Source organism: Grus americana, chromosome 2 (assembly GCF_028858705.1).
Source record: "Grus americana isolate bGruAme1 chromosome 2, bGruAme1.mat, whole genome shotgun sequence".
NCBI classification, from domain to species: domain Eukaryota; kingdom Metazoa; phylum Chordata; class Aves; order Gruiformes; family Gruidae; genus Grus; species Grus americana.
In genome coordinates this window covers 39,218,283-39,236,908 of record NC_072853.1, presented here as the reverse complement: position 1 = coordinate 39,236,908, position 18,626 = coordinate 39,218,283, and the positions used below count along the sequence as shown (strand labels likewise).

At 41.3% G+C, this 18,626-nt stretch overlaps 1 long non-coding RNA gene across 1 annotated transcript; it reads left to right on the top strand.

Annotated features, from left to right (window-relative positions):
• The first annotated feature begins 658 nt into the window (after nt 1-658).
• Nucleotides 659-5,567, top strand: LOC129203276 (uncharacterized). The gene is made up of 3 exons (XR_008575970.1): nt 659-860; nt 1,958-2,027; nt 4,948-5,567. It is a non-coding gene; the product is annotated as an uncharacterized LOC129203276 (long non-coding RNA).
• The last annotated feature ends 13,059 nt before the right edge of the window (nt 5,568-18,626 follow it).

The following is an 18,626-nucleotide window of genomic DNA, read 5'->3' as shown; positions in this document are numbered from 1 at the left end:
GGGGGCGCGGCGGGACGCTCCGCCTCGGCCCGGCCACCGCCACCGCTGCGCCCCCTGGCGGCCACGCACGGCGCCCAGCCCAGCGCAAACCCGGCTCAGCGCAAACCCGGCTCAGCGCAAACCCGGCGCAGCGCAAACCCGGCTCAGCGCAAACCCGGCATAGCCCTGCTCAGCCCCACGCTCCTTCTGCGCCTCCGCGGCGGAACTCGAAGAACTTCAAGTATGAATAATTTAGAAGTAACGTTTCGAATCAAAAATGCGTGTCATTCTAAATGTTTTGCTATGTAGAGTGTGAAAAGTTATCTTTTCGTGCCTGCCCAATGGAAATCAAGGCTATCCCCCTCATGTAAATTCAGCGCTGCAGAATAGCTGCCATGACATGAAAATATGAAGGGAAAGGGGTTACTCCCTGCCTACTACAGCTGCTGAGGCAGTCTGGGGCATTGAGTTTCACGCAGAGACAAATGGTCCTGCTCTAGCAAGAGGCAAAGTCAGGGTATTGCCCAGTTACAGAGGCAGGCCAGCCTTCTTCAGAAAGTTAAAATGAAGCTTTAGATTTAGCGTGTGAATCAGGCTAATTAAATGCCAGCATTTCATTTTGTTTCACCTGTCTTGTCTTCAAGGCGGTGGCTAAGAAAGATGTAGAGCACGGGTAATTCAGGCGATAAGCAAAGCGAGCCTTCCAGCAGAATAAGCTCTCTCCCACTGCCTCCACCCTGCAGAGCCTGCCCAGGAGCAGGGTCTTCCCCCGATGCCTCCACTGAGAGAAGCAAAGGAGAAGCACTGCGTCCGGCGCTTCAAGGTCTGGTGCACGACTGTGACTGCCACGGTGCGGGAGAGTGGGTGAGCCAGCCAGCAAGGTATGGCATGAGATTCATTTTCACACTCTGCACAAAATTCCTTACATTTCTTTTGTATTACTCAGCTCCGCTGATAGTGATAAATTACCGCAATAACTAAGTGGTGAGATAATAGAGATAGTAACTTGCAATCCAACTCGAATTAATTCTCTCTTTATCAGGAATTACTTTAATAGTATGGTGGGTATTGAGTACAGCACTTCTTAATATTAAATATTTGCATGTCTGAAGTAGTCTTAAAAAATCTGACTAGAGAAGTCCCTCAATCAGAAAACAGAGAAGAAATACAAAATTCGAAATACACTGTTGCTATAAAATATTTGAAAATGTAACTTAAGGACAATTTGATCAGCACCAGGAAACTACCAAATTAACTTCATGTACTGTTAATGCTAAGGTTGGTTTATAATTTCCCGTATTAAAGTAATTCTGCTTATTAAGCAGTGAAAGTACAGGTTGTGTGTTAAATAATAGTAACTTAAATACACTTTTAATACTCATGGAAAATTACTTCAAATCTGCTCTAAGGTTGTTAACTCTGTCATGAACAATTTTTGTGCAAGTGTTGTGTACAAGAAAATATAAGACGAAATATTCTATTCACAGCAACTAACTAGTGTACATTTAAACTGATCTTAATGCAGCTGGTGAAGGAGTTAGTAAGCAAGACAATTGCATTAATTTCTTAGCAATTCTAGCAGTGAATTACAGAATTTTCTGAAGACATCTTTACAGTGCTTGGAATATGGGAAAACCTAACATACATAGGTCTTCCCTACTTCAGAGGGTTATGACACACCACAGTGATGTCATTTTGTATAACCTGTGTAAAAGAACTATTCAGTCTTTTCTGAACCTAAAATTCCCTCCATACACCATTCAGATCTCACTAACTAGATTTATTAGAGGTATTTAAAGTATTTTTTGACCATTTAAAGATTCATGATTTGATTTACTGTTATACATCCAGAGTATGAAGCAATCAACTAAGACAACATTTTTCAGCGAGCATACAGGTCCCTGTAAAAAGCTCTTACCTTCATGCTGTTGTTTTAAAACCTAATTAAGAACTTTTTTGCTATTTGTTCTTTCTTTAGACCATATATGTTCATTCTCCTAATATTTGTGGATAAAATTAAATGAGCAGCTGTGACAGGAAAACTAAAGGTACAGCATTTAAATTTTTTACCATGTAAACTTCCAGGTAATCTGACAGACTGAGTGAAGTCCATTAAAAATCAAGGGCACAACTTCTTTCAAATTAACAAAATTGGGATATCTCTGACTCCTATTAAATTGAACAAAATAAAAAAATAATGATGTGGCTGTCACTAATTAAAGCAATAATTAGTGAGATGTTGACCTATTTTAAAGATTTATAGTTCCTCATCTCCCTTCTGTACAGGACTCTAAAGGCCAATCAGAATAAATAATTCCCTTGAAAAGAGTGTCAAAACCCCAAAAGAAAACAGAAAAATCAGAAGGGTTTGCTTCTTTGCATTTCTTTTGCTCAATTTCAAGCAATTAAAATGTCAGATTCCCTGCCTTAGTCAAACCAATGAAAGCAGGTGTAGGTTTCAGGTCATAAGTATTTAAGGAATCCTTAGAAATCCTGACTTTTTAACCTGTCAGGTAAGAAGAAGGAAGTGTTCATTTTATCACGGTCAAAACAACGTATGTGCCTGTTCAGGTAGATCTCCTTGTGTGTTCACAAGCTTGATTTCAGCAAGCTTGACTTTTTAGCAAGACGTTGCACTCTTAAGACCAAGAGCAAGCTTTAAACAAACAGGATGAAGATTTGAGTAACATAGGACGCTATACATGTTTGGAAAGGAATTCCAACCTTCCCTACATGAAGTTTTGATTTAAGATGGCGCTGCAGCACATACTGCAGTCCCCAGCTGTGCTCAGGCCCTGCAGCTCCGGATCGGGGTGAGAGCCCCCATGTGCTCAGAGCCCCCCCTGACTGCCAGGACAGGGCAGATGCTTTGGGAATGTTGAATCCACGTGAGCTGAAGGTTCATACGTGTCAAAATATTCACACAAGTAACGGGCATGACCAAGGCCAGTTCACACTATGCATTCAGTGCGGTCAGTTAAATGCATCCAGGGGGTTCTTAACAGTATATACGTACAAAATAGAGCGTTAATTCTGCATTAAGAGAAGAAACACTTAATAATAGCAGAGATGGCCCAGAAACACTTTTCCTGATCTATGAAGAATGTAGGACTTTTGGAATATTATATAAGAAAGAATAGAATGACTTTAAGGACTGAGAATAATGGAAACAGAATTAAATGTCACATGAGAACATGGAAGATCATGCTCTGGAATTAATGAAACTGTTTCATGTTATAAATAAGGACTACAAATGGCTGGAGGCAGTGGGAGGAAAAAGATTTGGAGTATCGCTTGGTTGCATAATATCTGTATTCCGGGTGTGTGATATACACCTGGATAAAAAAAGGCCAGTGGGATGTTATTAGAGGAAATCATTTTATACTATAACCCTAGGTGCAGGCAAGCCTTCATTGGGAATATCATGTACAATCTGATCAGTCATGGGCAGGCAAAGGGCTGCCAAGACAGTAAAGAGGATGAAGAACCTCCGGTCCGTGAGGTGATCACAATAACTCGATTTGTCAGCTCAGCAAAGTGAAGTCAGAGGGGAGGTATGATGGCTCTTGGCAAATATCCGAGAAGAAATAACATTGGGATGGGCAAAGGACTAATTGTACTACAGGATGCTAGCACTAATGTTATCTTGAAAAAAACCCACAAAAATCTAATCTAAGCATAAAGGGAAATAAATTCATAAACAACCTTCTCATAAGCTGGTGAAGGGGGAAAAACTGATTTTAAGAGTGAGTAACTGAATTAATTTACTAGGAAGATTATTCTGATCCTTTTTTTCTAACATGTTCAAATCTCAAAAAAAATGAAGAAAAAAATAACAGATCTCAGCCTGGATCAAGGAAAATATTTCACATGTATGTATGAGCTCTAAATCTATGACAATTGTAAAATAAAAGGTTTTGAAAGAGGGAATGAGTGAAAGGAAGCGAAGGAACAAGAGCAAGAAAGCAAGAACAAGAGAGAAAGAGGAAGAGAGGAAGAGACAGAGAGAAACGGGGGAATCAAAGAGAAACAGGGAGAAACAGAGAAAGGGAAAGAAAGAGAAATATTTTCAAATAAAATAAAATGTCAACAACAAGGTGTTTTAATTTATTCATTCAAGGTATTTTTGAGTTGGTTAATTTATCAAAATGCACTGTTTCACTGCCTGGTTTCAATGAATCAGCATTTTTTTCTTTTAAAAATGTATTAAAAAATCCTGAATGCACTGCTACACAAATAACCCTCTGCTCTTCTTTGAAGTGTTCTTTCAGTCATTATGCAAAACTTGCATAATAAGATAGACTTCAACATGTCAATAATATTATAAGCTTACAGGAACAGAAAATCAGGGTATGCTACGGCTTTGTTAACATTGCCGGAAATAAATTCTCTAAATCAAGGGATTCAAAAGCTTTTCTCTTTATTAATTTTTCTGATTTTAAGCAAAGAGATAAGGAAGATGCAAAGATAATTTGTTCATAGATTTTGTGGACTGACAGAAGAACATTTAGCAAGGTTTATGTTCAACTAACTGCAGGCAGGCAAAGAACCATAATTCTTGCATGTTTATGATTAAACGCGCATCAGAGCTCAAATATATTGTTTTTGTCTGCACGGTGATTCACACACAGGCATATATAGATTCAAAAATATGGATGGATAGATAGATAGATAGATAAAGAAATACATCCCAGGTATCACCTATATTAACATTAATCCATTTTCAAACAGTTAACAGTCCATAAAGGCATGTTACATCATGTTACAAGCTTCAGCAATACAAAACCTTCATATAATAAAAATGTTTTTATTTTCCCTCAATTTTGGAGACAAAGCAAGCATTGGAGAAAAGTCACCTCAGGATGCAAAAGTTTGAGGAAATCCTAAATGCAGGAAAACAAGAGGTTAGAACTGAAAACTCTTGACTATTTTTACCATCTTAAACTACAAACATTGCTGCCTTTCCAGATATAACACATGAGCCTGCAAGATGGAGGTTACTCTATGGCTCGTGTGGAGATGTGAAGGAGCACAGATGAAAGACTACGCAAGCTCATCTGCATGGAAACTGCAAAAGTGCCTGGAATATTAGGGGAATACAGAAACTGGGTATTTATTAGGAAGATTGCGACTGGTCCTGAGCAGAAATGAGGACTGAGATTCCGTGCTAACTTAAGTGAAGAGAAATAATTCTGCAGCTTCAGAAGTTTATACCGCAATATGGAGAAGCACAGAAAGGAGACAAATAGTTCAAAGAGCAACAGAACTGTGAAGATTACGTACATTTAAAAAAAAGAAAATTATAACGCATTTTCTTCAGTTGCGTATGCTCATCCTTTCATGTTCCACTAAAGACATTTGTGCAAGCAAGTTTCTTTCCAGCAAACATTAACATTTTGTGGGCAAACACAAAAATCACTAGATTTTTATGCCTCCACGAGCACATGTTTTTGTTCAATTTATTCAAGCACTCAGAAAGTAAGAACAATTCTGTCCCGCAAGCAAGAACCAGAGACAGGTCTCAAGAGAATAAGGAACGCCTTCGAAGAGCCTTTTTCTGCTGAAAACTGAAACATCTGCTGAGCATGTCAGAGGAAGCTGTGTCTGTTGGATTCCCGACCGCAGCGTATTTATTCCTTGAGCCACGTGAAGTAGGATGAAGGGCAGAGGAGATGGTGAGCGGGGATAAACCCTCAGAGCTGGGAGTGCAATTTCAGCCCAAAGCCTGCCCTGAAGGAGAGGATACAAGAGGCTTTTAAGGAACAGGAAGACAAATTCTTCACTCTGCTTATGCGCATCCAGATCTGGAATTTAGAAAGACCAATAAAGGAGGAGAGCAGGAGCTGAATCCAGGCAGGAAAAGGTAATAATGACTCCTGTGAAGCAATTACAAATGTCAGAGATAAATCAGAACCACCTTATCAATGAAAGAAAAAGATGGCTGATCTTTTGAAATTCTTCTGAAAAATCCCTACAGAATGAGCAGTAGAAAGTTGACTTTGACTCTGCTAGAATTATACAGAAACATTACATTATTGTTATATATACACACATCAGTGTACACAAATCAATATAATGTACAACAGTATTGCATATGTTCCCCATCCAAAATTCTGCGTTTCCCTGTTGTGTTACAGAGTTTGCATCCTATAGCACAACTCCTACATTTTCCTTAATTTTAGAAACTGTCCTACGTGCAGCCACTGCTCTTCTGCCTCAGAAAAACAAGGTGGGGTTTTACCATCAACACTGTTCAGCGTCAGGAGTAAAACTGGGTGAAATGAAGCTTCTACCCTTAGATGAGATGGATTGGAGCTGAAATGCTTGAGCTGCATGCAGAGTTGCCATGTCCACCTATCCCTATTGAGAGCTGAAATGTTTAGAAAGTGATTGCAATGGTAGGGAAGGATTAGCAGACATCACACTAATGGATCATGCTTTCTGAAGGTTCCGGGAAAAAAATAAACCAAGAAAAGCTGGAGAGGTTCTGGAGACCTTATTTACTAGAACTGAATTTCCTACTTTTTTAGTTTGCCTGACAGTGAGAGAAAATCTAATGAAACGGGCGTTCTTTAACAGGCCCAAAAATTGTCTGAGGTCTCTCAAACAAGCAGCTTCAGAAAAATAAAATCATGAAAAATGCACAGCAAGAACTTAAGAATATGACCAACATAAATAAAGAAAATTGACTTGACACTCTTGACTTAAAAGTCTTCTATATTTAGGCTTGTGACTATGAATTATTTTAAAGGTGTTTGGAAAACATCATTGCTTATGGGAAAATCTGCATGTCTAAAGAGATTACAGCTTTGTGGACAGGAGCCTAATATATTATTTCAATATACCATCTCAGGGGTGCCCAGCTACTGAAACAAGCAAAAATGATTTTAAGAGGTTTATTTACCCACTTCTCTTTTTCTTCCGAATACAATGCAATAGGCTTGAGTAGCTTTCCTCCAGGCAGCTCCTGGGAGGGCTTGAGAAGACAGTACGGCATGGGAGACCTGCAGAACCACGCCAGCAGCCTCAGACACAGCAATTGCCAGACAACTCACTTTTAAATTCAACAATATTTATAACCTTCCATCTAATGGTTGGTTCTCACCATTGACAATGCCAGGGATAGTAAGCCCACATTTCAGTACTGGTACTCAGTCTAGGCTTCAGTGACTACCTATCTAAAGTTCTTGAGATCTGCCTGCCCTGGCAGGAGCGAAGCAGCAGATGTATATACACGTCGCACAGCCCCTCAGCAGGTTGTGTCCCCAGTGCCAGGGTTTGGGAAGCACTAGTACAGCTTATTTAAGTTCCCCCAAAAGTTTCTCAGTTCCCCATGTAAGAAAGCTGTGACCACTGCAGTACTGGTTATTATGGAAGCTCTCTCACTGAAAGTGATTAAGAAGAAACCGGACCAAGTATTTCTGCAGGTCAAGCACTGGCAGGGCAGAGGAGCGGCATTACAAACATTACATTTTCAGGATCTAATTCGTGTGATTCTCTTTGCTGCTCTCTACTACTTATACGAGGCAATTCTGTTTATAGCAAAGTAGGGACAGTAGGGGCTGCTTAATCAGGACAGCCTAATGCATGGGCAATTATCCAAAGCCACACGTTTTCTAAATTCTGTATGGGCAGAGATGGAGCTTAAGAGCTCTGTAGGGATCAGAGCTGCTAACGAACTTCTAAGGAGGGCTCTGGGGACTGGCATGTGCATAATGAGAAAATCTGGATATTCAGTGTGAAGAACTCTCCCAATTTAGCTGCAGTCTATGTAAATTAAATTTGTATTTAATGCTTATCACTACACAGTCCACTTTAGCACTGGGATAAATTGGGTGGCTTGTGAATTTTCCCTTTTTTTATTAGTGTGGCTGAAAGTGGTTCAGAAAGGGGATACCAGGAAAACTTGGTCAAGCACGCTGTTGGGAAGTACTATTACATACCCAAATTTCCCTGTCAGCTCCCACCTCTTCAGGCTACGCCTCTTCAGGCTACAGCATCATGTCTGCAGGCTACATGCTTATTTATTCCCATGTGTTACATCTGGACATCATATGCACATAGTGTGCATATATATGCACATATATGTGTGTGTGTGTGTATACACACACACATACATTTGTAACACATCTGCTAAAACAAAGGGGTCTAGAGAACCTTTTAAATAGTGGATTTATAAAAGAAGAAGAGAAAAAAATACTTAATTCTATGTTTTTTTCTATTGTTCCTTCTACCTATCTGAAAGTGCTTCCACTATATTTAACTTACTAAAGTCTGAAGACATCCTTGCTGTTTACCTTTAGTTCTAATTCAGTTCCTTTGTTACTGAATCAGCTCAGAAAAGTATCTCCGTTCAGGAAAGCACTTAAACATACACTTAAGTACATTCTTAAAGGTAAGTGACTTCTCAAACCAGCCTAATAATTTAAAGTAGTATTAATAAACACTCCTTAATAAAAAATTCTATTTCATATGTCTTCACAACACAGTATTTCTCTGATATTCTTTCACACGTTTGTCTGGTTTTACCACTAAGACAACAAATAGCAGGATATGGAAAGATGGTTCCACGTTTTCAATAGTCAAGGCTTAAGATGGCTTTGAAGTCCCTCATTTTCAGAAGGACATCACTTCAGAAAATCAGGTTCACAATGAAAGAGTCGTCCTCTGAGCACATAAATAATTATTTTTGGAAAATTTTACGTACTCTTCTAGGCAAATGATCATATCCATAGCAACATACAACTCAGCTTCCAGTTTGCTGCTGTGGTTTTGTAACCATTGATTGCATTGTGAGTAGTTGCTGGAACTGATCGTGAGTGGTAAGTGCATATGAGCATGCACACATCTGTGTGTGTGTGTGTGTACAAGGAACAAACTGGTATTTGCCCGTGCAAAGTGTCCTCCTCTCTCTTAAGGCTCAGACAGACAAGGGTCCCTGAGTGTAAACAGAAGTTCCTAAAACACTCTCCACCACTTACCCTTCTTTTCTGCAAAAAAAGCATGTGTGTTAAATTCTAAAATGGGATAAATTCTGTGACCAAGCACTTCAGCAGTGGTACAGCGGAGGGGCTGTGGAAACGGTCTGGTCCATGGCCAGTACAGCATGCGAGTAGGACCATCACCACCAGCCTCACAGCCTGATCCCCACCCCAACGATCCCAGGTGTGCTCCAGCACAGTTCTAGCTATTATTCCCTTCCTGATAGTGGCAGTGTGAGGGCATTTCCACTTTCTCCATCAATGCTCCCAGCTGTGCACTCCCTCTCTCCCACTGCTCTCTCAGCTCTGGAGCTGCAACAGGAATCTCCTGTTTGAGGGCCCACTCATAACCTGCAGGGCTCTTGCGAAACCCAGGCGTTCTCCTCCTACAGTTCAGCATATACTACCACAACAAGTTGTACTTGCACAAGGACAAAAGCACAAGGAAGGAATAAGCAACGGGGGACAGTGTAAGGGGGTGGGGAAAAAGCAACACTGTCACTGAGAAAAGGCACATAGGACTTCATATTAAAGCTTGATAACTGGTCACACTTTACAATGGCCCAGGAACTATCTGTAAGCTCCTAAATGACATAATTTAACAAATGCCCTGAAGAACAGGCTTAGTTCAGACGTGCTCAGAAGAAAAAGGAAAGATCTAAATGCATTTGATATGTAAAACTAAACAGTTCTACCTGCCACACAAAAGGGATTTATCCTCTTTTTAGATTTTTAGCTTTATAATGGCAGTGACGATCTTAGGGACATCCCTAGTCAACTTCAGAACTCCCTGTTTGCTACAAATTTGCCAGCTTAAGAAAGTGGGGCTGGCCAGAAAGAAAGTTTTTTTTAAAAATGTGCTAAAATCTCCACATTCATGCTTGTTTCATATCAGAGGAAAAAAGAATGACACTTCTTATATGTTATTGGCAGGGGGAGTGAGCCTCTATACACACATACACGCACCCAAGAGAGCACCTTACTCCTGCCAAATCTCTCTACTACAGTTTTCTCAAACCCAATACAGCCTCTCTCCGCTCAGAAGTAAAAAAAGAAACATGCCATTGCAAGCCATGGTTAGCCTGATGTTGCAGCTACTCACGTAGCCTCTCCTGCTACGAGGACAGCATTTGGCAAGTCCTTTTCTCTCCAGAAGCAGCATTTAACTTGTGGCACTGCCACAAAAGTAGACTGGAAACACAGCCCTTCTACTCACACGCCACTAAAAATCCCAAGTTAAAAATGTTAAAGATTACGTCGATCCAATATTCCTCCTACACACATAAAACCTAAAATTGCCATAAGGACTGCTCTTCATTAAAGTTCCATTAAATGGGCTGTTACAATAAATAAGCAAATTACTTTTTAGAACCACAGCACATGGTTCCAGTCAGAATAATGCAGAAGGCATGACTTCCACTGGGCAGATTTTCAAGCTTGTTATCAAAACTATCAATCATGTTGTGTCTAACAAGAATCCTGCAACATTATAATTTAAGCAACCACAGATATTGTTACAAGGACTGAAGATTGTTTTTAAATTGTCTTTGTTACGCAGAAGAAAGTTTGCATTGATGTACTTGTAGGCATCTCTATTGACTTCAGGCAAATCTGCAGGAAGATATAAACAAGATAAAGGTTGTCTGGGGCATCATGAGCTAACCAAAGTCCTGCCTGTAGAGTATGGGTCTACTTCCTACTTTTTTTGGTCTCAGACAGACAGGAAAAACAGTATTCCTCTCTCACCTTCATGAGAGGAGTCTCTGAGCTAGATTTAAGATCCCAAATCAAAATCGAAGACAGGTTTTGCCTCAAAGATGTTATTCAGCTTTATGGTGATGCTGACAAACCCACTCAGACAAAGCCATCAGAACCAGAGCTTTACTTATCTCTCATATCAACAATGTCTAGATAACCCTATCTGAAAACACTAAAATCTGTCCATCAGGTATGGTGAGAACACACAGGTTTATAGGCACTACAGATTTATAGTGCTTATGCGCAGGGCCTACTTGCATTCTCTGGAGCACAGTTTTTGAGGACAAAGACCGACAGACTGCCTCATGCTGTGGTGCCAAGACCAGTTTCATGTACAAGCCAATAAAATTTGAGCAGTACTTGCGAGATTACCCTTTCTTTCCCCATATTAAGCCCTTGCTTTTGTGCATGGGAATGCATGCCTAGGTCTTGTTTGTGATCCACTTATAGAGCATGTATAGACTGTGATGCCTTATAGAGCATCAGCTCCTCACCAGCTGCTGGTGGGAAATGCTGCTCTTTAGCCAACCCTCTGAGCGTCCTGCAGTTTATCATAGCATGTGTCAATAGGATAACGATGTCAAATGTTTGCTATGAAAAATTAGAAAATGACTCATTAAACAGCCTGAGCACACGCTGTAACTGTTCTTTTTTTATCTCAACTCAACTGTAGAAGGTCCTCAAGGCCAAGGTCCCTCCCTACTAGGCACTGCATGCGCGGGCTACACTTAAGGGCCTCTTGACTACTAACCTCAGATGAAAAACCAGATACATACAGAAGTCGTGAGGAGCTGAAGGAAATTACACTAAGTAGCAATCACAACCCAGCACATTCATAACCCTTGTAAGGTTTCTTGGAGACGTCACGGACAGTATGCGCCCTCTTGCTGGTGCGTCTGAGTAACAGCTCTTCTGGATTAGTGGGATTTCAGTGCAGGAGAGCAAGTGGAGCAGATAATGTGGTCTTGGACTGCTCACCGACTTCTCATCCCCTCATGATTAAACCAATTCACTTCTAGCCCTCCTTCTCTCACCTTCTCTGGCTTCTACCTGTTTACTTCTGATTCAAAGATGTACTTGGGCATCTAACTGCATGTGTGGGAAATTCTGGGGTGTAATATTCTCAGGATATGCTAGTTGCTATATTGAAAACTAAAAGGGAAGCATAAACACACTTAAAAAAAAACCACCACCAAAAAACCCAACAACCGAAAACAAACAGAAAAATAAAATAAACCCCAGGATTCAATCCAGCACACTTCAGTTTCTATAGGACCTGGGATTACAGAATCTCAGCTGAAGGAAACCAATGACAGGCAGGCAGGAACTGAACTTGTAATTCCTTTCCTTACCCTCCAAAGTGGTTACTTCATTTATTTTAGCTTGGCAAGTCCCATATTTGTTAACCTTAATGACACCTTGCATGGTTTATCCTTTCTCAGAGAGAAAAAGAAGGGTGAGGGAGATGGAGCTGGCAGCAGAGTGGAGATCCAGGAAGATTTTCACCAGCCAATACCCTAGGACGAACCATCACTTTGCAGAGAGCACTATGGACGTGAGCTTCTAAGATACTTTATAAGGAATTTAGAGCTGAGGGAGATGCTTTGCTTTAAAGGGTGAAACAAAACCAATTAAGTACGGCATTTCTTGTAAAATTAGAACAAATTAAAAATGCTCAGTGTCATAACTTGCAGGATGATTGTGAAACCCAGTCATTTTCCCAATAGGTAAAGGGAATACCCTCTCAACTCTGTAGTTTACCATTATTTGTATGAAAGGACAGAGATATTCATCTTAGACTTGGTTGCCTACAAGGAACGATCCATCCACCTACGTACCTCTTGGGGATGAACCTCCTCCCAGAGGTGCCTGTCTCTCTCTATCGGCTCTCGAGGAGGTCCAGCTCAGGCTGAACAGTTTCTAGGCAAGGTGGATCCCCATTTTCCCTAATCCCCATTCCCAGACTCATATCCAGGTCTATAAACTGCAAGATTCAGGGCCATTACACAAACACAGAAAGAAATACTCTTGATCCCAGGGCCTGAGGCTTAGTAGATCTTCTAGCGCAATTTCTAAGCTGACAGTGCTGTCTTTGCTGTTTTAACGACTTTTATGGAGATGTGGTCTCTGCAGCTACTGATAGGACAAAAACAATTTTCTTGGTATTGCATTCACAGCACTTCCTTTAGAGGAATTATGTCTTTTCCTCGTTTAAACAAATAAAATAGTATTTGAGCTATATGTTTCAGATGATTAAAACACATTCACTTGTGATACTGCTTATTCCCTGCAACAGGGAGTGAATTTTTCGGATTATGCACATAGCTAAAACCCATAAATTTTGTCATTCATATCCATAAGCAGTATGGCAAGCTAGCAAAAGCTATTACGCTTCAGTTACACAAGTGTGTTAAATTACTCAGTCAACTGACATCTGGCATGAACTATAAATTGCTCTCAAAATTCTTTTAGAAAGATTATTATATTATTATTAATTTTCTGTGTATGTCAAAGCATATCACACACACAGCAATCCTGAAATTAATTAGCATTTTCAAGGATCACACTGAAAAGGCCCACAAAGCCAGCAGAAATAATCTCCAAGATACTAGCAGGTTAAGCAGTGCTGGCACAACTTGCCTTCAACATATTTCCTTCAATCCATCTTTAAGAGTAAAACACAAGAAACTTTTTTTAAACAATCTCTTTGTAGCATATCCTTGACTATTACAAATTAGGCTCAGAGGCTAAGATTTAATTTGCAATTTATATTCACCAAAAACAAAGCACTTAGGAAAATGATGGTATTTTTTACTAATTTTCTAGCAATTCAAAGCCACCCCGTTAAGATATCCAGTTCAATAAAGGAGCACAGATAACAGCTTAACTATTTAAGCATGATTTTTAACACAGGGCTCTTTTCTGGGTTTTCTGTGGTCCTTCAAAATACCTAGCTAGGAAAGCTGGGTAATATTTCAGTAAAAATATAATTCAATAGAATTTCATTCAATATAATTTCAAATTTAGAAAATCATCCAGAGTGTAAAAAACAAGGTTAAATTCAACATTGTTTTATGAAAATGCTTAATTGTCAGGACACTAGTAGTCCTGCAGAAATCCTGCTGGAATTTTTTTTTTTAAGGTGCTTATTATAATTTTTTCCCTAAAAACAGAATGACATTTCACTCAAAACCCCTCAGCTGAAAGATCAAGAGCTACAGTAAAAAGTCAGACACCTGAAGAAGTTAGAGTATGCCAGATTCACAGTTGTCTGGGAAGCCTCATTGGCATCCTCCTTGCGGCATGGCAGCACAGTCACGGAAATATCACATGAAATCCTTTTCCCACCCATGACTGCAGCAGACAGCTCAGACAGCAGGAGCAAAAGTAATGCAGGAAACCCAAATCTGGTAGTTTCCAGGATTTTGGACTTTGCAAATTACCTCAAATGTATTTAGCAGCGATCCTGGGATATGTTCTAGAAAGGAGGTGCTGATGCCCACTCACCAAGTTGTTGGATGCTTCATAGCATTTACCACCCATGTCTATACACCACTGAGTACAATTTTTCATGAATATAGAAAACATAACCTTTAAATAAATTATTAACTCTCTTCCACCCAGCAACTAAAAATTTCATTTCCAGAAATCTCATATTTTTACTATATTTTTACTATAACAAAAAATACCAGAGTTAGTAAGCGATAACAGCTTGCAGAATGAAAGCACCATCATCGTCATGATCTCTGTACTTTGAGGTTATTTTTCTAAGTAAGCATAGTAAGAACTAATTTCTCAATGGCTCCCCACAGTCTTTGCTTAGGATTTAAAAGAGGAATGGTGACAAGTCTAGGACTGCATTGAAAACAGCCTTCAAAACTGGCATAACTTGGCATAACTCATGCAGAAACACCCGCCTGGGTCTGCACAAAGTCTCAGATCATGTCATAAAAGTGAAACAACAAAGAAAAAAAAAAAAGAAAATCATGAACCTCTTCTCTGAACAGCCAGAAGTGCACAATACAAATGGTACAGTCAACAAGATGCCTGCACTGCCTCTGTGTGTAGGGAAACCAGAAGCCTTTCATCACTACTGGGTTTATCCACATCGCCTACTTGAGGCAAATGCAGGTATCTAAATTGGAGGTGTTCAGTTTCCCCTGTGGGTCACTTTCTCAGCTGACAGTACATTTTATATTTAAACTAGCACATACCACAGCCTAATGGGAGTGGATCTATACAATTAAACAGCTGGAGCCAAGAGAATCCACACTGACAGTTTGGGTGGGGGGTTCTTCAGCCTTGTCTCTAACCTTTGCCTGGAGTCTGAATGCCTTAACAGTTGTAGCAGATAAGGTATGTTTGGGGTGTGTGTCTTCCGTGCCTCTTCCATAAGGGTTTCTTCACTTCATCCTAAAGAAAACCAGTTTGTGTGCTCTGAGACCACCCTGTGGTGCGAACCAAAACTTGCTAAGGGTCATAATATCACTCCTGATCCAAACTAGAACGCTGGAACAGCGGCTCCTGTCATGCAGACTGTCAGAAGTCCAGGAGAAAACAAGGAAACATTTTGACATTCTGAACATACTCTTTGGCTTTCAACTTTGTATCATCTGAATCATTCGTGAATAAACTGGCTAAAGCAGTCCAAACCAGCTGCCGTGCCCGTCTTCACCTTTGTGATGGATGTGGGGGGGCGTGAAGGATGATTTCATTCTTCTGGAAGTTTTTGGCACTTTGCTCTCATCTACCTTCAGCTTTCGGCCTGCCCTGTGACATGTGCCGACTCCAGGCACGGTGGATGACCCAAGGACTCGGCGACCGTTCCGGGAGGAGGCGAGCAGCCGCCCGGCTGAAGCGGGCATCCCCGGCCCGGCCGCGCTCCCTGCCCCGCTCCTCCCCGAGCGTGTGGGAAGAGGTGCGACCCCGGCACGGCCGAGCGGAGCGGCGGGAGAGGAAACGCCGGTGCCCGCCGGCTCCGGCTGCCGCTGGCCTCCGTGTTAGCGAGGGGGGCTGCCTGCCTCCCCCCGCGCCGCGCCGCGCCGCCAGCCCCGCTCCCAGCCCGGTCGCATGGTGCCATCTAGTGACCGATGCACGGACCGCCACCGCCGGCACGGCACCGCCGGCACGGAGCGGCACCGACCGCCACCGCCGGCACGGCACCGCCGGCACGGAGCGGCACCGACCGCCACCACCCGGCACGGCACGGCCGGCACGGCACCATCGGCCACAGCCGCCCCCGCCGCGTCCTCCCCGCGGCCCGGTCCCTCACGTCCCCGCAGCTACTGCTGGGAGGGAAACCCATGCAATGGCACCCCAACATGAGGCAGCGAACAAGACACGGAGGTAAAGCCACAAAAATTAAAAGGAAGGGCTCAAATGTACTTTTATCTCCCTGAAAACATAGATGCAAACATTCCCTAGAAACTAGGCGGCAGGGGAGGAAGGCAAAACAGCCGCGTACCACATTCGGTTACTAGATAGATAATGTGATTAGGAGTCCCAGAAATGCTCGCTGACAGCATCAGAGCTATCCAGAATCAGAATAATTACAAATCACAAATCACAAATTACAAATTACAAATTACAAATCAATATGGCCCAGGACCAAAGCACAGGATACTTCAGACAGCAGTGTCGGTGCAGGCAAGGGTAACAGAGGGTTTATTTGCAAGGTTGTAATGATATGTTTATATAGCTCTGGCTATACCAGGTAGTTTCTCATAGAGACAAATTGTACAAGATAAGTTTTTCTTACTGGACCTCACAAACACTTTTGTGGTATGCTCAGTGATACTGAAGCCAAAGCACATTCAAGCAAAATATCCAAAACCTGATATTAACTTAAAAGTAATATGACATTAAATGGGTAGGGAGGGTTGTTTATCAACTGTCTAGCTTTTTATGCCTATAGGCTTTACATTTTTAAGCCACAATTCAAATGTTTATTTACTTTTAAGTGAAGTGTTTGATTCTTATACATTCAAGTAATGTCAGGTGCTGTGGCTTTTTAAAAGGGAAAAAAAAATCCCTTCACAATCACAAAATCAGAAGAGTTTGTAATACATATTTTGACTTACAAGATCAGGACTAGGGCAAACAAGTTAATGTGCCCTTCCATAGGAGTTTAAATGTATCTGTGACCTCACACACTCAGAAAAGCCTTTCAACTTGTTCTTCTGTAAGCATCAAAATAGCCACACTTCACAGTAGTTTTCAATGAAGTTTACAGCATTTTTCTATTTGTTTGACTGTCAGCAGGCAGTATTCATCCAGCAGCAGGCAAATACATTAAGAGAAGAAGGCAAAATTAGAGAGTCATGGAGAACTGAGAACTCAGCAGCTGTTTCCCCTTGAATTATCTACTTAGGAGTCCCTTCTCTGCATGCTTGACATGGGAACAAAAGAGACTGCCGTCCCTCCTCCCAGCCGTGGCTGACAACCTATGACAGACTATCTGGCAAGCTGCAGATCCATTACTGGCTTACTGGAAAGGCTCAGGAGAAATCTATGATGCCACTTTCAGGCAGAGCCCTACACCTGCTAAAAGGCTGGATAATTCCCATTCGGGCTCCTTGGTGAAACGCCCTCTTGGGGTTTCTGTATGTTTTATTTAGTATTTTCATGTCAAGTTGCTCAAGTGACTGTACAAGGACATGAAGCATGTCTCTATCTCTTGAGGGACACATCTCCTGAGATCACCATTCAGGGCCCTTCAAGCTGTCCTGTCTTTCATACATAGCTCATCTCTCAGCTGGTGATGAAGGGTAACCTCTTTTGGCACTTTCTTCATCTGATCTGGACAACTCTGGACTATGCATGAGTTAACTTCCTGCAGCTCTACTTCCTGACTGACACTTCGTTGCATCGACTGGATCCTCCCCTCGAGATATGAAAGCCTTGTCACATGTTGACAGACCCTGTTGTTCCACAGAGTAACCTGAGTTTTATTCTGAAAAAAATGCTTTGTCTTGGCCAAAATAATTAACAAGAGAAATGGCCTTTCTGGGTAAAACTCTAATATTCAAACTTTTTCCGAAGTGGTAAAGGCATCTAAAGTCATTTTCAGTTCTTAGCTTTGAAACTGGAAGAATATCCTTTTATGTGAAATGTTATTTTGTTGTTTGTAAGACCCATTTTTCAAGAACATAAAGAAAAGTGGACCAAGCTCTAATCATTAAGGCTGCTCAAGGATGACCATTCACTTGAGAAGACTGGGAGAACAGCACAAAGTGTGAAAACATTCATCAGTAGAAACCAGAGAAGATTACAGAGTTCATGGAAATCAACAACTACTCTGAAAAGAGAAGTCAAACTAGGACTGGGTTTTTTTTCACTTTTATCAATCTGACAGACTTGCATGCAGAAAATAAAGGCACATTTTGCATGGTATAGCTCACTTGGCCAAGTGCTGCTGTTTGGCCTCTGCAGCAGAAATCGCATAGTTTGACTGGGAATATGAGTAGAAGACATCTTCCCTGGCTGCCCAAGGGACAACAGCGCTGGTCATGCAGATAGCCAAGAACCTGACAGTAAAACAGCCTGCAAAGAGCCACTACCTGGCAAAGTTGGGCTACTGTCATATTCACAGCTGAACGGCAGATAGAATAGCAAGTGATGTGCCAGAAAATAAGGATTCTGCTTCTCCAGATATATTTACACCCAGAAAAGCACAGAAAAAGCAGACAAGAGCAAGGCAAACTAAGCAGACAGCCTACACTAACAACGACCCAAGAAAGGTACATTCAGGTGAGTGGCTTTAAGTGCAACCACATAGTCACACAAAACAACTGTACGTTGATATTAGTCTCCCGAGCTTTTGGTTATTACTATTTTAAAGGGTTTCCCTTAAAACCTTGCCATCAGAGATTCAGAAGTCAATACCTGACTAATTGATAAGTCAAGTAT